General features: G+C 39.3%; 1 non-coding gene across 1 annotated transcript; it reads left to right on the top strand.

Annotated features, from left to right (window-relative positions):
* Positions 1-8,395: 8,395 nt before the first annotated feature.
* Positions 8,396-8,503, top strand: LOC130964292 (small nucleolar RNA R71). Its single transcript, XR_009080393.1, has one exon. It is a non-coding gene; the product is annotated as a small nucleolar RNA R71 (small nucleolar RNA).
* The last annotated feature ends 10,973 nt before the right edge of the window (positions 8,504-19,476 follow it).

Here is a 19,476-nt window from a genome sequence, read left to right as displayed (position 1 = left end):
ACGCCCAAGACGCTATAAATCTGGGGTTAAACGCCCAGAAGCTGCTTCTTTCTGGCGTTTAACACCCAGATGGCTATCTCTACTGGCGTTAAATGCCCAGTAGATGCTTCTTTTGGGCGTTTAACGCCCAAAATAGCTCTTACTGGCGTTTTTGCACCAGTGAGCTTCTTTTTGCTGTTTTATCCTCTGAATCCTTCTGTAACTCTGTGAACTCATGCAATTGATACTTTACCTTGAAGAAAATTAATATGAACCTGTAATTTTATCAATTAATTAACAAATAAGCTTTGTTAATGGCTGGGTTGCTGATGAGCGGATAATTTATACGCTTTTTGGCATTGTTTTTAGGTAGTTTTTAGTAGGATCTAGCTACTTTTAGGGATGTTTTTATTGGTTTTCATCAAAAATTCACATTTCTAGACTTTACTATGAGTTTATGTGTTTTTCTGTGATTTCAGGTATTTTCTGGCTGAAATTGAGGGGCCTGAGCAAAAATCTGATTTAGGCTGAAAAAGGACTGCTGATGTTGTTGGATTCTGACCTCTCTACACTCGAAAAGGATTTTATGGAGCTACAAAACTTCAAATGGCGCGCTCTTAACTGCGTTGGAAAGTAGACATCCAGGGCTTTCCAGCAATATATAATAGTTCATACTTGGTTCGAGTTTAGACGCCGCAAATTGGCGTTCAACACCAGTTCCATGCTGCATTCTGGAGTAAAACGCCAAAAACACGTCACAAACCAGAGTTAAACGCCAAAAACACGTTACAACTTGGTGTTTAACCACAAGAGAAGCCTCTACACGTGCAAAGCTCAAGCTCAGCCCAAGCACACACCAAAGTAGGCCCCAGAAGTGGATTTCTGCACTTAGACTTATTTCTGTAAACCCTAATAGCTAGTCTAGTATAAATAGGATATTTTACTATTGTATTAGACATCTTGGTATCTATCTTTGGACGTTTAGTTCTTATACTTTGGGGGCTGGCCATTTGGCCATGTCTGAACCTTGATCACTTATGTATTTTCAATGGTGGAGTTTCTACACACCATAGATTAAGGTGTGGAGCTCTGTTGTACCTCGAGTTTTAATGCAAAGTACTACTGTTTTCTATTCAATTCATGCTTATTCTTATTCTAAGATATTCACTGCACTCCAACCTGATGGATGTGATGATCCATGATACTCATCATCATCCGTCTCTATGAACGCGTGCTTGACAACCACTTCCGTTCTACCTTAGACCGAGCGTGTATCTCTTGGATTCCTTAATCAGAATCTTCGTGGTATAAGCTATAACCTTTTGGCGGCCATTCTTGAGAATCCGAAAAGTTTAAACCTTGTCTGTGGTATTCCGAGTAGGATTCAGGGATTGAATAACTGTGACGAGCTTCAAACTCGCGATTGTTGGATGTAGTGACAGACGCAAAAGAATCAATGGATTCTATTCCGACATGATCGAGACAGATGATTAGCCGTGCTGTGATAGAGCATTTGGACCATTTTAACTGAGAAGATAGGAAGTAGCCATTGACAACGGTGATGCCCTACATACAGCTTGCCATGGAAAGGAGTAAGAAGGATCGAAGGAAGGCAGTAAGAAAGCAGAAATTCAGAAGGGACAAAGCATCTCCATACACTTATCTGAAATTCTCACCAATGATTTACATAAGTATTTTTATCTTTATTTTCTATTTATTTATCCTTATATTCGAAAACTATTATTACCATTTGAATCCACCTGACTGAGATTTATAAGATGACCATATCTTGCTTCATACCAACAATCTCCGTGGGATCGACCCTTACCCATGTAAGGTTTATTACTTGGACGACCAAGTGCACTTGCTGGTTAGTTGTGCGAAGTTGTGAAGAATGTGAGTGAACCATAGTAGTGTGCACCAAGTTTTTGGAGCCATTACTAAGAATTGTTCGAGTTATAAAAAGTGAAAATCACAATTTTGCCTATCTGTTGCCTCCCAGCAAGCGTTTCTTTATTGTCTTTTGCTGGACTATTACTGAGCTTTAATCAAGTCTCAGTTTTGAGCATTCTTGCTCAAAATTGCTTTCAAGATAATGTTTGACTCTCTGTCTATTAACAATGAATTTTTTGTTAGAGTCATTATCCTGAAGCTCTACATATTCATATGGTGACACACCTGTAATCACATATGGTCCTCTCCACCGGGATTTCAACTTTTCGGGGAATAATCTGAGCCTAGAGTTAAACAGCAGAACTTTTTGCCATGGCTCAAAGACTCTGGACGACAGTTTCTTGTCATGCCATCTTTTTGCTATCTCTTTGTAAATTTTTGCATTTTCGAAACCATTGAGTCTGAATTCCTCTAGCTCGTTTAACTGGAGCAATCATTTTTCTCCAGCTAACTTGCATCAAGGTTTAGAAATCTGGTTTCCCAGTAGGCCTTATGTTTCAGTTCCACTGGCAAGTGACAGGCTTTTCCATACACAAGCTGGTATGGAGAGGTCCATATAGGAGTCTTGAATGCTGTTCTGTATGCCCACAGAGCATCATCCAAGCTTCTTGCCCAGTCCTTTCTATGGTTAATCACAGTCCATTCTAGGATTCTTTTAAGTTCTTTATTAGAGACTTCAGGTTACCCATTTGTTTGTGGATCATATGGAGTTGCCACCCTTTGGCTAACTCCATATCGAACCATAGCAGAGCAGAGCTGTTTATTGTAGAAACGAGTGCCCCCATCACTGATTAGTACTCTAGAGACACCAAATCTGCTGAAGATATGTTTCTGGAGGAATTTCAGCACTGTTTTAGTATCATTAGCGGGTGTTACAATAGCTTCCACCCATTTTGATACATAATTCACTGCCACAAGAATATAAGTGTTTGAGTGTGATCGTGGGAAAGGCCCCATGAAGTCAATACCTGGTGCGCGAAATTGTGAACTATACTTTTTCACAACTCTCATAATCCCTGGTAATGGCTCCAAAAACGTGGTAGCCCAATACCATGGCATTACACAACTTCGCACAACTAACCAGCAAGTGCACTGGGTCGTCCAAGTAATAAACCTTACGTGAGTAAGGGTCGATCCCACGGAGATTGTTAGTATTGAAGCAAGCTATGGTCATCTTGTAAATCTTAGTCAGGCAAACTCAGATATATATGGTGATGAACGAAAATAACATAAGAGATAAAGATAGTGATACTTATGTAATTCATTGGTAGGAACTTCAGATAAGCGCATGAAGATGCCTTCCCTTCCGTCTCTCTGCTTTCCTACTGTCTTCATCCAACCCTTCTTACTCCTTTCCATGGCAAGCTCGTATAGGGTCTCACTGTTGTCAGCAGCTACCTCCCATCCTCGCAGTGAAAGCTAATGCACACACTCTGTCACAGTGCTGCCAATCACCGGTGTGGTTCCCTCCCCTACTGGAATAGAATAACTCTTTTGCGTCTGTCACTAACGCCCAGTAGGTTACAGGTTTGAAGCACGTCACAGTCATTCAATCATTGAATCCTACTCAGAATACCACAGACAAGGTTAGACCTTCCGGATTCTCTTGAATGCTGCCATCAGTTCTTGCCTATACCACGAAGACTCTGATCTCACGGAATTTGAATGAAAGAACAATAGTAATTGCATTAATACTCGAGGTACAGCAGAGCTCCACACCTTAATCTATGGTGTGTAGAAACTCCACCGTTGAAAATACATAAGCATAAGGTCTAGGCATGGCCGAATGGCCAGCCTCCCAATGATCTAAGAACTAAAATGTCCAAAGATGATCTAGAGATCTAAAAGTGATCCAAAGATTTCTATACAATAGTAAAGGTCCTACTTATAAGAAACTAGTAGCCTAGGGTGTACAGAAATGAGTAAATGACATAAAAATCCTCTTCCGGGCCCACTTGGTGTGTGCTTGGGCTGAGCAATGAAGCAATTTCGTGTAGAGACTCTTCTTGGAGTTAAACGCCAGCTTTGGTGCCAGTTTGGGCGTTTAACTCCCATTTGGGTGCCAGTTCCAGCGTTTAACGCTGGGATTCCTTGAGGTGACTTTGAACGCCGGTTTGGGCCATCAAATCTTGGGCAAAGTATGAACTATTATATATTGCTGGAAAGCCCAGGATGTCTACTTTCCAACACCGTTGAGAGCGCGCCAATTGGGCTTCTGTAGCTCCAGAAAATCCGCTTCGAATGCAGGGAGGTCAGAATCCAACAGCATCTGCAGTCCTTTTTGGTCTCAAAATCAGATTTTTGCTCAGGTCCCTCAATTTCAGCCAGAAAATACCTGAAATCACAGAAAAACACACAAACTCATAGTAAAGTCCAGAAAAGTGAATTTTAATTAAAAACTAATAAAAATACACTAAAAACTAACTATATCATATCAAAAACATACTAAAAACAATGCCAAAAAGTATACAAATTATCCGCTCATCACAACACCAAACTTAAATTGTTGCTTGTCCTCAAGCAACTGAAAATCAAATAAGATAAAAAGAAGAGAATATGCAATGTATTCCAAAAACATCTGTGAAGATCAGTATTAATCAGATGAGCGGGGCTTTTAACTTTTTGCCTCTGAACAGTTTTGGCATCTCACTCTATCCTTTGAAATCCAGAATGGTTGGCTTCTTTAGGAACTTAGAATCCAGATAGTGTTAATGATTCTCTTAGTAAAGTATGATGATTCTTGAACATAGCTATTTATTGAGTCTTGGCTGTGGCCCAAAGCACTCTGTCTTCCAGTATTACCACCGGATACATACATGCCACAGACACATAATTGGGTGAACCTTTTCAGATTGTGACTCAGCTTTGCTAAAGTCCCCAATTAGAGGTGTCCAGGGTTCTTAAGCACACTCTTATTGCCTTGGATCACAACTCTTATTCCTTTCTCTTTTTTTTTTCGGTTTTTTTTTTTTTGAAATGCTTTTTCTTGCTTCAAGAATCATTTTATTGATTTTTCAGATCCTCAGTAACATGTCTCCTTTTTCATCATTCTTTCAAGAGCCAACATTCATGAACCACAAATTCAAAAGACATATGCACTGTTTAAGCATACATTCAGAGAACAAAAATATTGCCACCACATCAAAATAATTAAACTATTATAAAATTCAAAATTCATGCAATTCTTTCTTTTATCAATTAGGCACGTTTTTATTGAAGAAAGGTGATGGATCCATAGGACATTCATAACTTTAAGGCATAGACACTAAGACACTAATGATCATAAGACACAAACATGGATAAACATAAGCATTAAAATTCGAAAAACAGAAGAACAATAACAAGGAAATCAAAGAACGGGTCCACCTTAGTGATGGCGGCTCTTTCTTGCTCTTGAAGATCCTATGGAGTGCTTGAGCTCCTCAATGTCTCTTCCTCGTCTTTGTTGCTCCTCCCTCATGATTCTTTGATCTTCTCTAATTTCATGAAGGATGATGGAGTGTTCTTGATGCTCCACCCTCAGTTGTCCCATGTTGGAACTTAGTTCTCCTAGGGAGGTGTTTAGTTGCTCCCAATAGTTTGGATCCGGGTTCACACTTTGATCATGGTTCTTGGTGATCCATGCATTGGCATAGAACTCTTGAACCATCAAGATTCCGATTTGTTGAATGGGGTTGGTAAGAACTTCCCAACCTCTTCTTCGGATCTCATGGCGGATCTCCGGATATTCACCCTTTTTGAGTGAAAAGGGGACCTCGGGGATCACCTTCTTCAAGGCCACAACTTCATAGAAGTGGTCTTGATGCACCCTTGAGAGGAATCTATCCATCTCCCATGACTCGGAGGTGGAAGCTTTTGCCTTCCCTTTCCTCTTTTTAGAGGTTTCTCCGGCCTTGGATGCCATAAATGGTTATGGAAAAACAAAAAGCAACGCTTTTACCACACCAAACTTAAAATGTTTGCTCGTCCTCGAGCAAAAGAAGAAAGAAGAGAGTAGAAGAAGAAGAAATGAGGAAGAAGGGAGATGGTAGTGTGTTCGGCTAAGAAGGGTAAGAAAGGGGGTTTAGGTTGTGTGAAAATGAAGAGTTGAAGAAGGGTATTTATAGGAGAGAGGGGGGTAAAGGTTCGGCCATTATGGGTGGGTTTGGGAGGGAAAGTGGTTTGAATTTGAAGGGTGAGGTTGGTGGGGTTTTATGAAGGATGGATGTGAGTGGTGAAGAGAAAGATGGGATTTGATAGGTGAGGGGTTTTTGGGGAAGAGGTGTTGAGGTGATTGGTGAATGGGGGAAGAAGAGAGAGAGTGATGGTAGGGTCCTGTGGGGTCCACAGATCCTGTAGTGTCAAGGAAAAGTCATCCCTGCACCAAATGTTGCTCAAAATCACGTTTTGAGCCATTTCTGGCGTTAAACGCTGGGCTGGTGCCCATTCCTGGCGTTTAACGCCAGGTTCTTGCCCTTTACTGGCGTTTAACGCCAGTCTGGTGCCCCTTTCTGGCGTTAAACGCCCAGAATGGTGCCAGACTGGGCGTTTAACGCCCAACAGCTAGCATTACTGGCGTTTGAACGCTAGTTTCTTCTCCTCCAGGGTGTGCTGTTTTTCTTCCTGTTTTTCATTCTGTTTTTGCTTTTTTCATTGTTTTTGTGACTTCTTATGATCATCAACCTACAAAAAAGATAAAATAACAAAAGAAAATAATTAATTATAAAACATTGGGTTGCCTCCCAACAAGCGCTTCTTTAATGTCATTAGCTTGACAGAGGGCTCTCATGGAGCCTCAGAAATGCTCAGAACCGTGTTGAAACCTCCCAACACCAAACTTAGAGTTTGAATGTGGGGTTTCAACACCAAACTTAGAGTTTGGTTGTAGCCTCCCAACACCAAACTTAGAGTTTGACTGTGGGGGCTCTGTTTGGCTCTGTTTTGAGAGGAGCTCTTCATGCTTCCTCTCTATGATGACAGAGGGATATCCTTGGGCCTTAAACACCAAGGATTTTTCATTCACTTGAATGATTAACTCTCCTCTGTCAACATCAATCACAGCCTTTGCTGTGGCTAGGAAGGGTCTGCCAAGGATGATGGATTCATCCATGCACTTCCCAGTCTCTAGGACTATGAAATCAGTAGGAATGTACTGGTCTTCAACTTTAACCAGAACATCCTCTACAAGTCCATGGGCTTGTTTTCTTGAGTTGTCTGCCATCTCTAATGAGATTCTTGCAGCTTGCACCTCTAAGATCCCTAATTTCTCCATTACAGAGAGGGGCATGAGGTTCACACTTGACCCTAAGTCACACAAGGCCTTCTTGAAGGTCATGGTGCCTATGGTACAAGGTATAGAAAACTTCCCAGGATCCTGCCTCTTTTGAGGCAGTTTCTGCCTAGACAAGTCATCCAGTTCTTTGGTGAGCAAGGGAGGTTCATCCTCCCAAGTCTCATTTCCAAATAACTTGTCATTTAGTTTCATGATTGCTCCAAGGTATTTAGCAACTTGCTCTTCAGTAACATACTCATCCTCTTCAGAGGAAGAATACTCATCAGAGCTCATGAATGGCAGAAGTAAGTCCAATGGAATCTCTATGGTCTCATTTTGAGCCTCAGATTCCCAAGGTTCCTCATTGAGGAACTCAGAGGAGAGTGGTGCACGCCCACTGGGGTCTTTCTCAGTGGCGTCTTCTTCCTCTCTTTCCTCTCCATATTCGGCCATGTTGATGGCCTTGCACTCTCCTTTTGGATTTTCTTCTGTATTACTTGGGAGAGTACTAGGAGGGAGTTCAGTAACTTTCTTGCTCAGCTGACCCACTTGTCCTTCCAAATTTCTGATGGAGGACCTTGTTTCATTCATGAAACTTTGAGTGGTCTTTATTAGATCAGAGACCATTGTTGCTAAGTCAGAAGTATTCTGCTTAGAACTCTCTGTCTGTTGCTGAGAAGATGATGGAAAAGGCTTGCCATTGCTAAACCTGTTTCTTCCACCATTATTGTTATTGAAACCTTGTTGAGGTCTCTCTTGATTCTTCCATGAGAGATTTGGGTGATTTCTCCATGAAGAATTGTAGGTATTTCCATAGGGTTTTCCTAGGTAATTCACCTCTTCCATGGAAGGGTTCTCAGGATCATAAGCTTCTTCCTCAGATGAAGCATCCTTTGTACTGTTTGGTGCATTTTGCATTCCAGACAGACTTTGAGAAATCAAATTGACTTGTTGAGTCAATATCTTGTTCTGGGCCAGTATGGCATTCAGAGTGTCAATCTCAAGAACTCCTTTCTTCTGACTAGTCCCATTGTTCACAGGATTCCTTTCAGAAGTGTACATGAATTGGTTATTTACAACCATTTCAATCAATTCTTGAGCTTCTGCAGGCGTCTTCTTCAGATGAAGAGATCCTCCAACAGAGCTATCCAAGGACATCTTAGATAGTTCAGAGAGACCATCATAGAAAATACCTATGATGCTCCATTCAGAAAGCATGTCTGAAGGACATCTTCTGATTAATTGTTTGTATCTTTCCCAAGCTTCATAGAGGGATTCTCCATCCTTCTGTCTGAAGGTTTGGACTTCCACTCTAAGCTTACTCCATCTTTGTGGTGGAAAGAACTTTGCCAAGAAGGCATTGACTAGCTTTTCCCAAGAGTCCAGGCTTTCTTTAGGTTGAGAATCCAACCATATTCTAGCTCGGTCTCTTACAGCAAAAGGGAATAGCATCAGTCTATAGACCTCAGGGTTAACCCCATTAGTCTTGACTGTGTCACAGATTTGCAAGAATTCAGCTAAAAACTGATGAGGATCTTCCATTGGAAGTCCATGGAACTTGCAATTCTGTTGCATTAGAGAAACTAATTGAGGCTTAAGCTCAAAGTTGTTTGCTCCAATGGCGGGGATAGAGATGCTTCTCCCATAGAAGTCGGGAGTAGGTGCAGTAAAGTCACCCAGCACCTTCCTTGCATTGTTGGCATTGTTGTTGTTTTCGGCTGCCATGGGCTCTTCTTCCTTGAAGAATTCGGTCAGGTCCTCTAAAGAGAGTTGTGCCTTGGCTTCTCTTAGCTTTCGCTTCAAGGTTCTCTCAGGTTCAGGGTCAGCTTCAACAAGAATGCCTTTATCTCTGCTCCTGCTCATATGAAAGAGAAGAGAAAAAGAAAATGTGGAATCCTCTATGTCACAGTATAGAGATTCCTTGAAATGTCAGAGGAAAAGAGAAATAGAAAGAAGAAGGAGAAGAATAATTCGAACTTTAATTAGATAAGGTTCGAATTGTGCATTTAGAAGGAGTGGTACTCCATAAATAGAAGGATGTGAGAAGGAGGGAAGAGGATTTTCGAAAATTCAATTAAAAGATTTTGAAAACATTTTGAAAATTTGATTGATAATTTTCGAAAATTGAAAGTGGAAGAGAAATCAAGTGATTTTTGAAAAAGATTTTGAAATTAGAAACTAAAAAGATTTGATTGAAAACTAATTTGAAAAAGATATGATAAAAAAATATGATTGAAAGGTTATTGTCTTAAAAAGATGTGATTGAGAAGATATGATTTGAAAACAATTTGAAAAGATATGATTTGAAAACAATTTGAAAAGATATGATTTTAAAAATTAATGACTTGCCTAACAAGAAAAGATATGATTCAAACATAAAACCTTCCTCAACAGAAAAGGCAAAAAATGTTCAATCAAATCATTGATTGTTAGTAAGTATCTTTGAAAAAGGAAAGAAATTGATTTTGAAAACATTTGATTGAAAAGATATGATTTGAAAAAGATTTGATTTTGAAAAATTTGAAAAAAATTGATTTGAAAACAAAATCTTCCCCCTAGCACCATCCTGGCGTTAAACGCCCAGAATGGTATACATTCTGGCGTTTAACGCCCAAAATGCTACCTCTTTGGGCGTTAAACGCCCAACCAGGTGCCCTGGCTGGCGTTTAAACGCCAGTCTGCCTTCTTCACTGGGCATTTTTGAATGCTCAGCTTTTTCTGTATAATTCCTCTGCAGTGTGTTCTGAATCTTCAATCCCTTGTATCATTGACTTGAAAAGACACAAATTAAAAATATTTTTGGATTTTTAATAATTAAAATGCAACAAGAATCAAATAACAATGCATGCAAGACACCAAACTTAGCAGTTTGTATACTACTGACACTAATGAACTGAAAATGCATATGAGACACACAAAATACTCAAGTCAATAGAATTCAAAGATCAGAGCAAGTGAATTATCAAGAACATCTTGAAGATCACTAAGACATATGAATGCATGCAATTGACACCAAACTTAGGATGAGACACTAGACTCAAACAAGAAATATTTTTGAATTTTATGATTTTTTTAATTTTTTAATTTTTTTGTGTTTTTTCGAAAATTAAGTGGAAAAAGAAGGTATCAAAATTCTTAATGAGAATTCCAGGAATCAGTGCAATGCTAGTCTAAGACTCCGGTCCAGGAATTAGACATGGCTTCACAGCCAGCCAAGCTTCCAAAGAGAGCTTCGGTCCAAAACACTAGACATGACCAAAGATCAGCCAAATCTTAGCAGATCACTGCTCCAAGAGCAAGATTGATACGAAATCAACAAGCTCTTGTGGTGATAAGTTGAAACCTCGGTCCAATCAGATTAGACATGGCTTCTCAGCCAGCCAGATTTCAACAAATCATCATGAAACTCTAGAATTCATCTTCAAGAATTTCGAAAAAAATACCTAATCTAAGCAACAAGATGAACCGTCAGTTGTCCAGCCTGAACAATCCCGGGCAATAACACCAAAAATTTGATGTTGTTGCCGGATCTTGGCACTGATGTACCAAAGGCTTGCTCAAAACTAGAACAATCCCCGGCAACGGCGCCAAAAACTTGGTGCGCGAAATTGTGAACTATACTTTTTCACAACTCTCATAATCCCTGGTAATGGCTCCAAAAACGTGGTAGCCCAATACCATGGCATTACACAACTTTGCACAACTAACCAGCAAGTGCACTGGGTCGTCCAAGTAATAAACCTTACGTGAGTAAGGGTCGATCCCACGGAGATTGTTAGTATTGAAGCAAGCTATGGTCATCTTGTAAATCTTAGTCAGGCAAACTCAGATATATATGGTGATGAACGAAAATAACATAAGAGATAAAGATAGTGATACTTATGTAATTCATTGGTAGGAACTTCAGATAAGCGCATGAAGATGCCTTCCCTTCCGTCTCTTTGCTTTCCTACTGTCTTCATCCAACCCTTCTTACTCCTTTCCATGGCAAGCTCGTATAGGGTCTCACTGTTGTCAGCAGCTACCTCCCATCCTCGCAGTGAAAGCTAATGCACACACTCTGTCACAGTGCTGCCAATCACCGGTGTGGTTCCCTCCCCTACCGGAATAGAATAACTCTTTTGCGTCTGTCACTAACGCCCAGTAGGTTACAGGTTTGAAGCACGTCACAGTCATTCAATCATTGAATCCTACTCAGAATACCACAGACAAGGTTAGACCTTCCGGATTCTCTTGAATGCTGCCATCAGTTCTTGCCTATACCACGAAGACTCTGATCTCACGGAATTTGAATGAAAGAACAATAGTAATTGCATTAATACTCGAGGTACAGCAGAGCTCCACACCTTAATCTATGGTGTGTAGAAACTCCACCGTTGAAAATACATAAGCATAAGGTCTAGGCATGGCCGAATGGCCAGCCTCCCAATGATCTAAGAACTAAAATGTCCAAAGATGATCTAGAGATCTAAAAGTGATCCAAAGATTTCTATACAATAGTAAAAGGTCCTACTTATAAGAAACTAGTAGCCTAGGGTGTACAGAAATGAGTAAATGACATAAAAATCCTCTTCCGGGCCCACTTGGTGTGTGCTTGGGCTGAGCAATGAAGCAATTTCGTGTAGAGACTCTTCTTGGAGTTAAACGCCAGCTTTGGTGCCAGTTTGGGCGTTTAACTCCCATTTGGGTGCCAGTTCCAGCGTTTAACGCTGGGATTCCTTGAGGTGACTTTGAACGCCGGTTTGGGCCATCAAATCTTGGGCAAAGTATGGACTATTATATATTGCTGGAAAGCCCAGGATGTCTACTTTCCAAAACCGTTGAGAGCGCGCCAATTGGGCTTCTGTAGCTCCAGAAAATCCGCTTCGAATGCAGGGAGGTCAGAATCCAACAGCATCTGCAGTCCTTTTTGGTCTCAAAATCAGATTTTTGCTCAGGTCCCTCAATTTCAGCCAGAAAATACCTGAAATCACAGAAAAACACACAAACTCATAGTAAAGTCCAGAAAAGTGAATTTTAATTAAAAACTAATAAAAATACACTAAAAACTAACTATATCATATCAAAAACATACTAAAAACAATGCCAAAAAGTATACAAATTATCCGCTCATCAATACCCCATACATCAAACAACTCAATCTCCAAGATCGATTGTTGAGGCATGGCATAACTATGAGGTAGATTGCAAGATCTTTGGCAACTGTCACAATTAAGTACAAACTCTCAGGAGTTTTCATAGAGAGTAGGCCAATAAAAGCCACATTGGAGGAGTATTGTGGTTGTTCGCTCACTTCTAAAATGTCCTCTGATGAGAGAACTTTTGCATGGTCTACAATTCAGAATAAATTTCCGTTGCAAGTATAGCTTCTAAACCAACAAAAGTCCTTTCATACAAACGTTTTGGTTGTCACAAGTAACAAACCCCTAAATAAATTGATAACCAAAGTATTTAAACCTCGGGTCGTCTTCTCAAGGAATTGCAGGGAGGTATGTTCTTATTATTGGTTATGAAAAAGTGTGTTTTGGGGTTTTGGATTAAGGTAAAAAGTTAGTTGAATGACAAGTAAAATAAAATAATAATAACTGGAAAATAAACCTTTGGCAAGGTACAAGAACTGGAAGTCCTATCCTTATCAATTGTGATGAGAATTGGATTTTAATCCCACTTAGTTAACCTTTACTAAACAAAGGAAGGTCAAGTGGACTAATTAATTTGATACCTAAAGTCCTAGTCTTTCCTTTGGAAAGGCTAGAGTTATTGGAACTCAAATTAATTAGCAACTTCCAATTTCAACCACTGCTTTATTTGACAGCTCAAGCGTCACCAATTACTCAACCAAAGCCAGAAGGGAAAAATCCAAATTATTTATATTATAAATAAAAGAAACAAATCATAGATCTGAAAATACCTCAATTGTATTTAAATATAAATTTAAATCTAACATGGAAAGATTTATGAATCAAATGGGCAACATAAATAATAAAGAGATAAAAGTATTAGAGTATCCAAAGTAGAAGAGAAACATAAATTAAAGAACATTGAACCTATGATGAAAAAGTAATATTCCTAATTTCTAAAAATCCTAATCCTAAGAGAGAGGAGAGAACCTCTCTCTCTAAAAACTACATCTAATCCTAAAATTATGAATTATGAGAGCCTGATTATGAATGGATGCATTCCCCCACTTTATAGCCTCTAATCTGTGTGTTCTGGGCTGAAAATTGGGTCAAAAATAGCCCAAAAATAACTCCCAGCACTTTCTGGTCCGTACAGGTCGCGGAAGAGTGACGCGGAGGTGTCGTCCACGCGTTAGCATGGGTTGTGTTCCTGCCAGGTCACACGGCCGCATGATCCACACGTTCATATCGCTTGGCGTCAAGGAAGCTTTGGCAAATTATATTTCGTTGCGAAGCCTCGGATGTTAGCTTTTCAACACATCTGAAACCATCTCATTTGGACCTCTGTAGCTCAAGTTATGGTCGTTTGAGTGCGAAGAGGTCAGGCTGGACAGCTTAGCAATTTCTTCAACTTCTTGTATTCCTTCCACTTTTGCATGCTTCCTTTCCATCCTCTGAGCCATTCATGCCCTGTAATCCCTGAAATCACTTAACACACATATCACGGCATCTAATGGTAATAAAAGAGGATTAATATTAACAAATATAAGACCAAAGAAGCATGTTTTCAATCATAGCACAAAATCCGGAAGGAAAACATAAACTCATGCAAATAGTATGAATAAGTGGGTAAAGAGTTGATAAAAACCACTCAATTGAGCATAAGATAAACCATAAAATAGTGGTTTATCAACCTCCCCACACTTAAACAATAGCATGTCCTCATGCTAAGCTCAAGAGAACTATAAAGAGATGAAGAGGAATGATAGAATGTATGAGATGGAACCTATGAATGCAACTAAATGCAAAATGTTTCTACCTACTTGGTTAAAAATAAATAAGTTCTCCAAGACAAACATAAATCAGATTTCACTAATTCAAATCATACAGTGAAAACAAGTAAACTTGTAAGAAGATAGCTCATGAAAGCAGGGAACATAGAATCAAGCATTGAACCCTCACTGGTAGTGTATATGCGCTCAAATCTCTCAAGTGTCTAGGGTCAATCTCTCTACTCTTCTCTAATCATGCTTTCTAAAACTTTGTTCTTCATCTAACCAATCAACAAATATTTAGTATACTAATGCAAACATCATGAGGTCTTTTCAGGGTTATAATGGGGCTGAGGTAAAGGTAGGGATATATATATAAGGCTAAGTGAGCTAATTAAGTGAATCCTTGATTAGTCTAAGATCTCACCTAACATACATACTTTGTAAAGCAAAGCTTCTTTACCTATTCTCCCATATTTTTCCCACTTTTGATGTTACATGCTCATGCATTAGTTTTAATTTTATCCCATGTGCATTGCTTTATTTTGCATTTGGGGAATTCTTTTGTATCCCCTTTATTCAAATACTGAATTATATATATATATATATATATATATATATATTAATGCACATGGTAATTCAATTATTTTGATTTCACATGAGCATGCTTCCCAAAAATTTTATTTTGAATTATTTCATTCTTTTCAACTTCCCACCCTTTGTTTTTATCATCCATGTTCCCAATAGGTTTCCCACACTTAAACAATTACACAATTTTTTATCTTAAGCTAACCAAGGATTCAACTTGGGATTTTAAATTTGTTTTTCTGCTTAAGGCTAGTGTTGTGGTTTATAGAATAAGAGGGAATTAAAGGCTCAAGGGGGCTAACAAGGGTGATGTAAAAGGTAGGCTAATTTTGGGATAAGTGAGCTAGAATCAAACAATGGCCTCAATCATATGCAAGCATGTAAATATATTAAATATTGGACATATAGAATGGAACAAAGCAAAGATTACAATTATAGAGAAGAAAACACACAAGAATAAACATTTATGGTTAAATAATGTAACCACGTAGATAAGCTCAAAATCTCACAGGTTGTGTGTTCTTTGGCTTAAAAACCATGTTCCAAATACAACTTCAAACAAGTGTAACAAAAAATTTTATTCAAATTAGTGAAATGCTATAAAAAGTTTCTTGCAAAAGAAATTATTACTTTAACCAAGTGGTAAAATATGCAAAAATCAAACAAATATGCAAATGCAATAATGAACTATCAAATAAAATAAAATATTGGTGTTGAAATAGGAAATAACTAACCCATGGAGATCGGTATTGACCTCCCCACACTTAAAGATTGCACCGTCCTCGGTGCATGCTAAGATGTGCAGGTGGACGGGTTGTTCCAACTGATGCTTTTCTCCAAAGATTGTGCAGATGGACTTGTCTTCTCTCCCCATGTAAACGTTTTCAGCTTCCCTTCCGGGTGGCCATCCTGAAAGAAAATTGGGAAAAAAAGTAACCCAAAAATAAAGATAAGAAAATAAATGAAGTATGGATGGGTTAATGCCAAATGAGAAAGGTCTCATTTACATGGAAGCTTCAACATGTAAGTGAGAAAACAATAGAAGTCATGGCATGCCAGTAGTACAAAATGTACAACAATGGGGAAGAGAGTGGGTAATGAAAGACAATGTAAGTTCATGTCAATGCAAAAGGAATACAGGTATCATAAAAGATTGATATTGACAGAAAAATAGCATCACCCAACATGGTAAAACAAGTCACTAAAAATTATACCAGAAAAGATGCAACAGTTAAATAAGAAAATCAACACCAAAAAATGATAAATTTAGAAAAGAAAAGAAAAATATGCACTAAATTAAAATGCAATGAATGAGATATGCAAATAAATAAAATGAAAGATAAGAAGAATGAGAAGGGAAAGAAGTGAGTAAGAAAGGAGGGAGGGAAAATTAGGATTGGAGAAGAAAAGATAAGATATTTGGCAAATTAGGATAATCTGTGCGGCCCAAGCGGCGCAGACGCGTGGGGCACGCGGTCGCGTGACTTGCGCTTATTCAGATTGACGCGGTCGCGTCGGTCACGCGGTCGCGTGACCCGTTTTATGCCATTGGCGTGAGGGTAGCCTCGCGCTCGCACAACTCTCTGTTCAAAATCATTACTTGCCAAAAATTGGGTGACGCGATCGCGTGGGGCACGCGGTGGCGTGAGTGACCATTATGAGGATATGACGCGGTCGCGTCGGTCACGCGGCTGCGTGGGAAGAATTGTGCATTTAGCACCCATCCAACACCACTCTAGCACAACTTTCGTTCGTGCACCTTTTCTACGTCGAATTCCAAAGCGCACGGCCGCGTGAGTGACGAGGTCACGTGGGAGGCCAATGTTCCCACTCAACACGGTCGCGTGGGACGATGTATGCCACGGGCACGCCTCCAGCCACGCTCTTGCGTGACTCTCTGTTCGATTTCTCTTCTTCACAGCGCACATGTGACGCGGACGCATCAGCAACGCTGCCGCGTCACGTGCGTGCTTTCTTTTATGTAGTATGTAGAGTGCAATGCTTAATATGAATGCTATGCATGATTCCAGGTTCAATAAAAACTTAAAAGTAGACTAAAATTTAACTGAAAAAAAGAGCGGTCATACCATGGTGGGTTGTCTCCCACCTAGCACTTTTAGTTAAAGTCCATAAGTTGGACATTTGGTGAGCTCCTTGTCATGGTGGCTTATGCTTGTACTGATCCAGGAATCTCCACCAATGTTTGTAAATCCAATATCCTCTGGAATAATCTTGTTTCTGCACCCGTCTTTAAGTTGATTATCATGATTCCATCCGGGTGATTCAGCTTTAGAATTCTCACTGAAGTAACCAAACAGCTTCCTAGACCCATTCAGCTGAGCTCTATACCAACCTTTGCGTTTAAATTTTGAGCTTCTAATCATAATGAACCTTGCAGGACAGATCTTACCACTGACCATCTTCTTCTTACTCTTAATGCCACAAAGAGCTCTAAGTTGACCATCATTCTCCAGTAGCCCGTATTCAAGTGGAATTAGAAAGCTAAGGGATATGAACTTTACCCACTTGAATGTTGTGAAGGATGATGGCAACTTAGGGGGAGGTGTTTTTAATGAACATGCAAGCTCCACTCCCTAGTGCTCTTCTTTGACATCTTCCACCTCTTTGCAAGCTTCTTCAATTTCAACCTCTTCCTCTTGGTAGCTTTCTTCCAATTTAATCTCTTCTTTATTGCGCACCAAAGGCATGGGAGGTTGTGCCTCTTCTTTTTGAATCTTCATCTCTTGATTAACCTCTTCCAAGTCGTCTATTATGACATGCCTTGGAGGTTGTACACCCTCCTAAACATCAATTTTAAATACCTTGGAAGGAGGCTTTATGACTTGAATTTCCCATGGAGGTTCTGCATCTCCTAAGTCTTCAACCACTTCTTTCTCTTCAATAATTCCGGCTTCCTCCACTTGTTCCAGTACAAATTCATGCTCCTTACTGTCCACTGGAGTTTCTAATGTCTCCTTCATGCTACGTTCTTCATTTGATTGTCCACATGAAGCCATGGGAGTTCCTTGAGTGTTCGAACATCGGAAAGTTAATTGATATATTGCTTGCTCCAATTGATGAAGGTTGTATGAAATTGAACTACTATTTCTAGAAAATGATCCCTTGACTCTTGTTCCTCCTTGATGATTACCTTTCCATGACAACTCTCTTCAATTACTCCTTCATTTGCAAGGGTCTCTCCTACCTTCATCTTTAGTGCCTCCTCTAGCTCCTTATGAAGTATGGATTCGCGAAGATGATTCTCTCTCTTGTTCCATATCAATAGCATCATTGGGATCATCTTGCTCTTGGATTGATGGATGTGGGTGCTCTTCCATGGATGGTGGTGATGGGATGGGTGGATCATTATGTGGTTGAAAAGGAAGTGCACTAGAGCTTGAGGGTTGATTGTCGAAGGTATTTGGTGGTCCGATTCGGGCGGCGAGAGCTTGTATAGTAGAGTTTAGATCGGTAAATGCTTTCTCCATGGAGGTTTGGGGTGGATAGGAGGGTTCATTTGTTGGGAGAAGGGGTTCATGGTAGGAAGGTGGTTCATCTTGATAATGATAAGGAGATGGTGCATATTGAGGTGGTGGTTCTGTGTATGGTTCATTTGGCTCATAAGGTGGTTGGTATGGTGGGTACGGGTTAGGATCGTATGAGGGTGTTTAGTGGTAAGGGGCTCGTGAGTATGGTGGTCCAAAGCTATGTTGAGGAGGGGGTTCATAGGCGCATGGAGGTGGTTGTTGCCACGAGGGTTAATTAAATCCTTGTGGCTCTTCCCATCTTTGATTGTGCCAACCTTGATGCCTGTTCCCATTATAATCTCCTCTTCCTGCAACATAGTTGTAACCAGACTCATAGCCAAAGGGGTGAGAGTTCATAGTAGTAGAAGAAAATAAAAACAAAAACTAACAAAAAGAAAATATTTTGAAAAAGATAAGATTTTGAAAAAGATATGATAGGATTTAGAAAAAAAATATATGATTTTTGAAAAAGGATAAGGTAAGATTTTGAAAAAAAATATAAATTTTTTTTTGAAAAATATTTACAATAACCAATAATAAGGCACACGTTTGCAATTCCCCGGCAACGGTGCCATTTTGATGAAAGAACTTTTGTGTGGTCTAGAATTCAGAATAAATTCCCGTTGCAAGTATAGCTTCTAAACCAACAAAAGTCCTTTCATACAAACGTTTTGGTTGTCACAAGTAACAAACCCCTAAATAAATTGATAACCGAAGTATTTAAACCTCGGGTCGTCTTCTCAAGGAATTGCAGGGAGGTATGCTCTTATTATTGGTTATGAAAAAGTGTGTTTTTGGATTTTGGATTAAGGTAAAAAGTTAGTTGAATGACAAGTAAAATAAAATAATAATAACTGAAAAATACCCTTTGGCAAGGTACAAGAACTGGAAGTCCTATCCTTATCAATTGTGATGAGAATTGGATTTTAATCCCACTTAGTTAACTTTTACTAAACAAAGGAAGGTCAAGTGGACTAATTAATTTGATACCTAAAGTCCTAGTCTTTCCTTTGGAAAGGCTAGAGTTATTGGAACTCAAATTAATTAGCAACTCCCAATTTCAACCACTCCTTTATTTGACAGCTCAAGCGTCACCAATTACTCAACCAAAGCCAGAAGGGAAAAATCCAAATTATTTATATTATAAATAAAAGAAACAAATCATAGATCTGAAAATACCTCAATTGTATTTAAATATAAATTTAAATCTAACATGGAAAGATTTATGAATCAAATAGGCAATATAAATAATAAAGAGATAAAAGTATTAGAGTATCCAAAGTAGA

This window comes from Arachis stenosperma, chromosome 2 (assembly GCF_014773155.1).
Source record: "Arachis stenosperma cultivar V10309 chromosome 2, arast.V10309.gnm1.PFL2, whole genome shotgun sequence".
Taxonomy (NCBI): Eukaryota; Viridiplantae; Streptophyta; class Magnoliopsida; order Fabales; family Fabaceae; genus Arachis; species Arachis stenosperma.
Note: the sequence above shows the minus strand (reverse complement) of the source record. Positions and strands in the feature narration are given on the sequence as shown.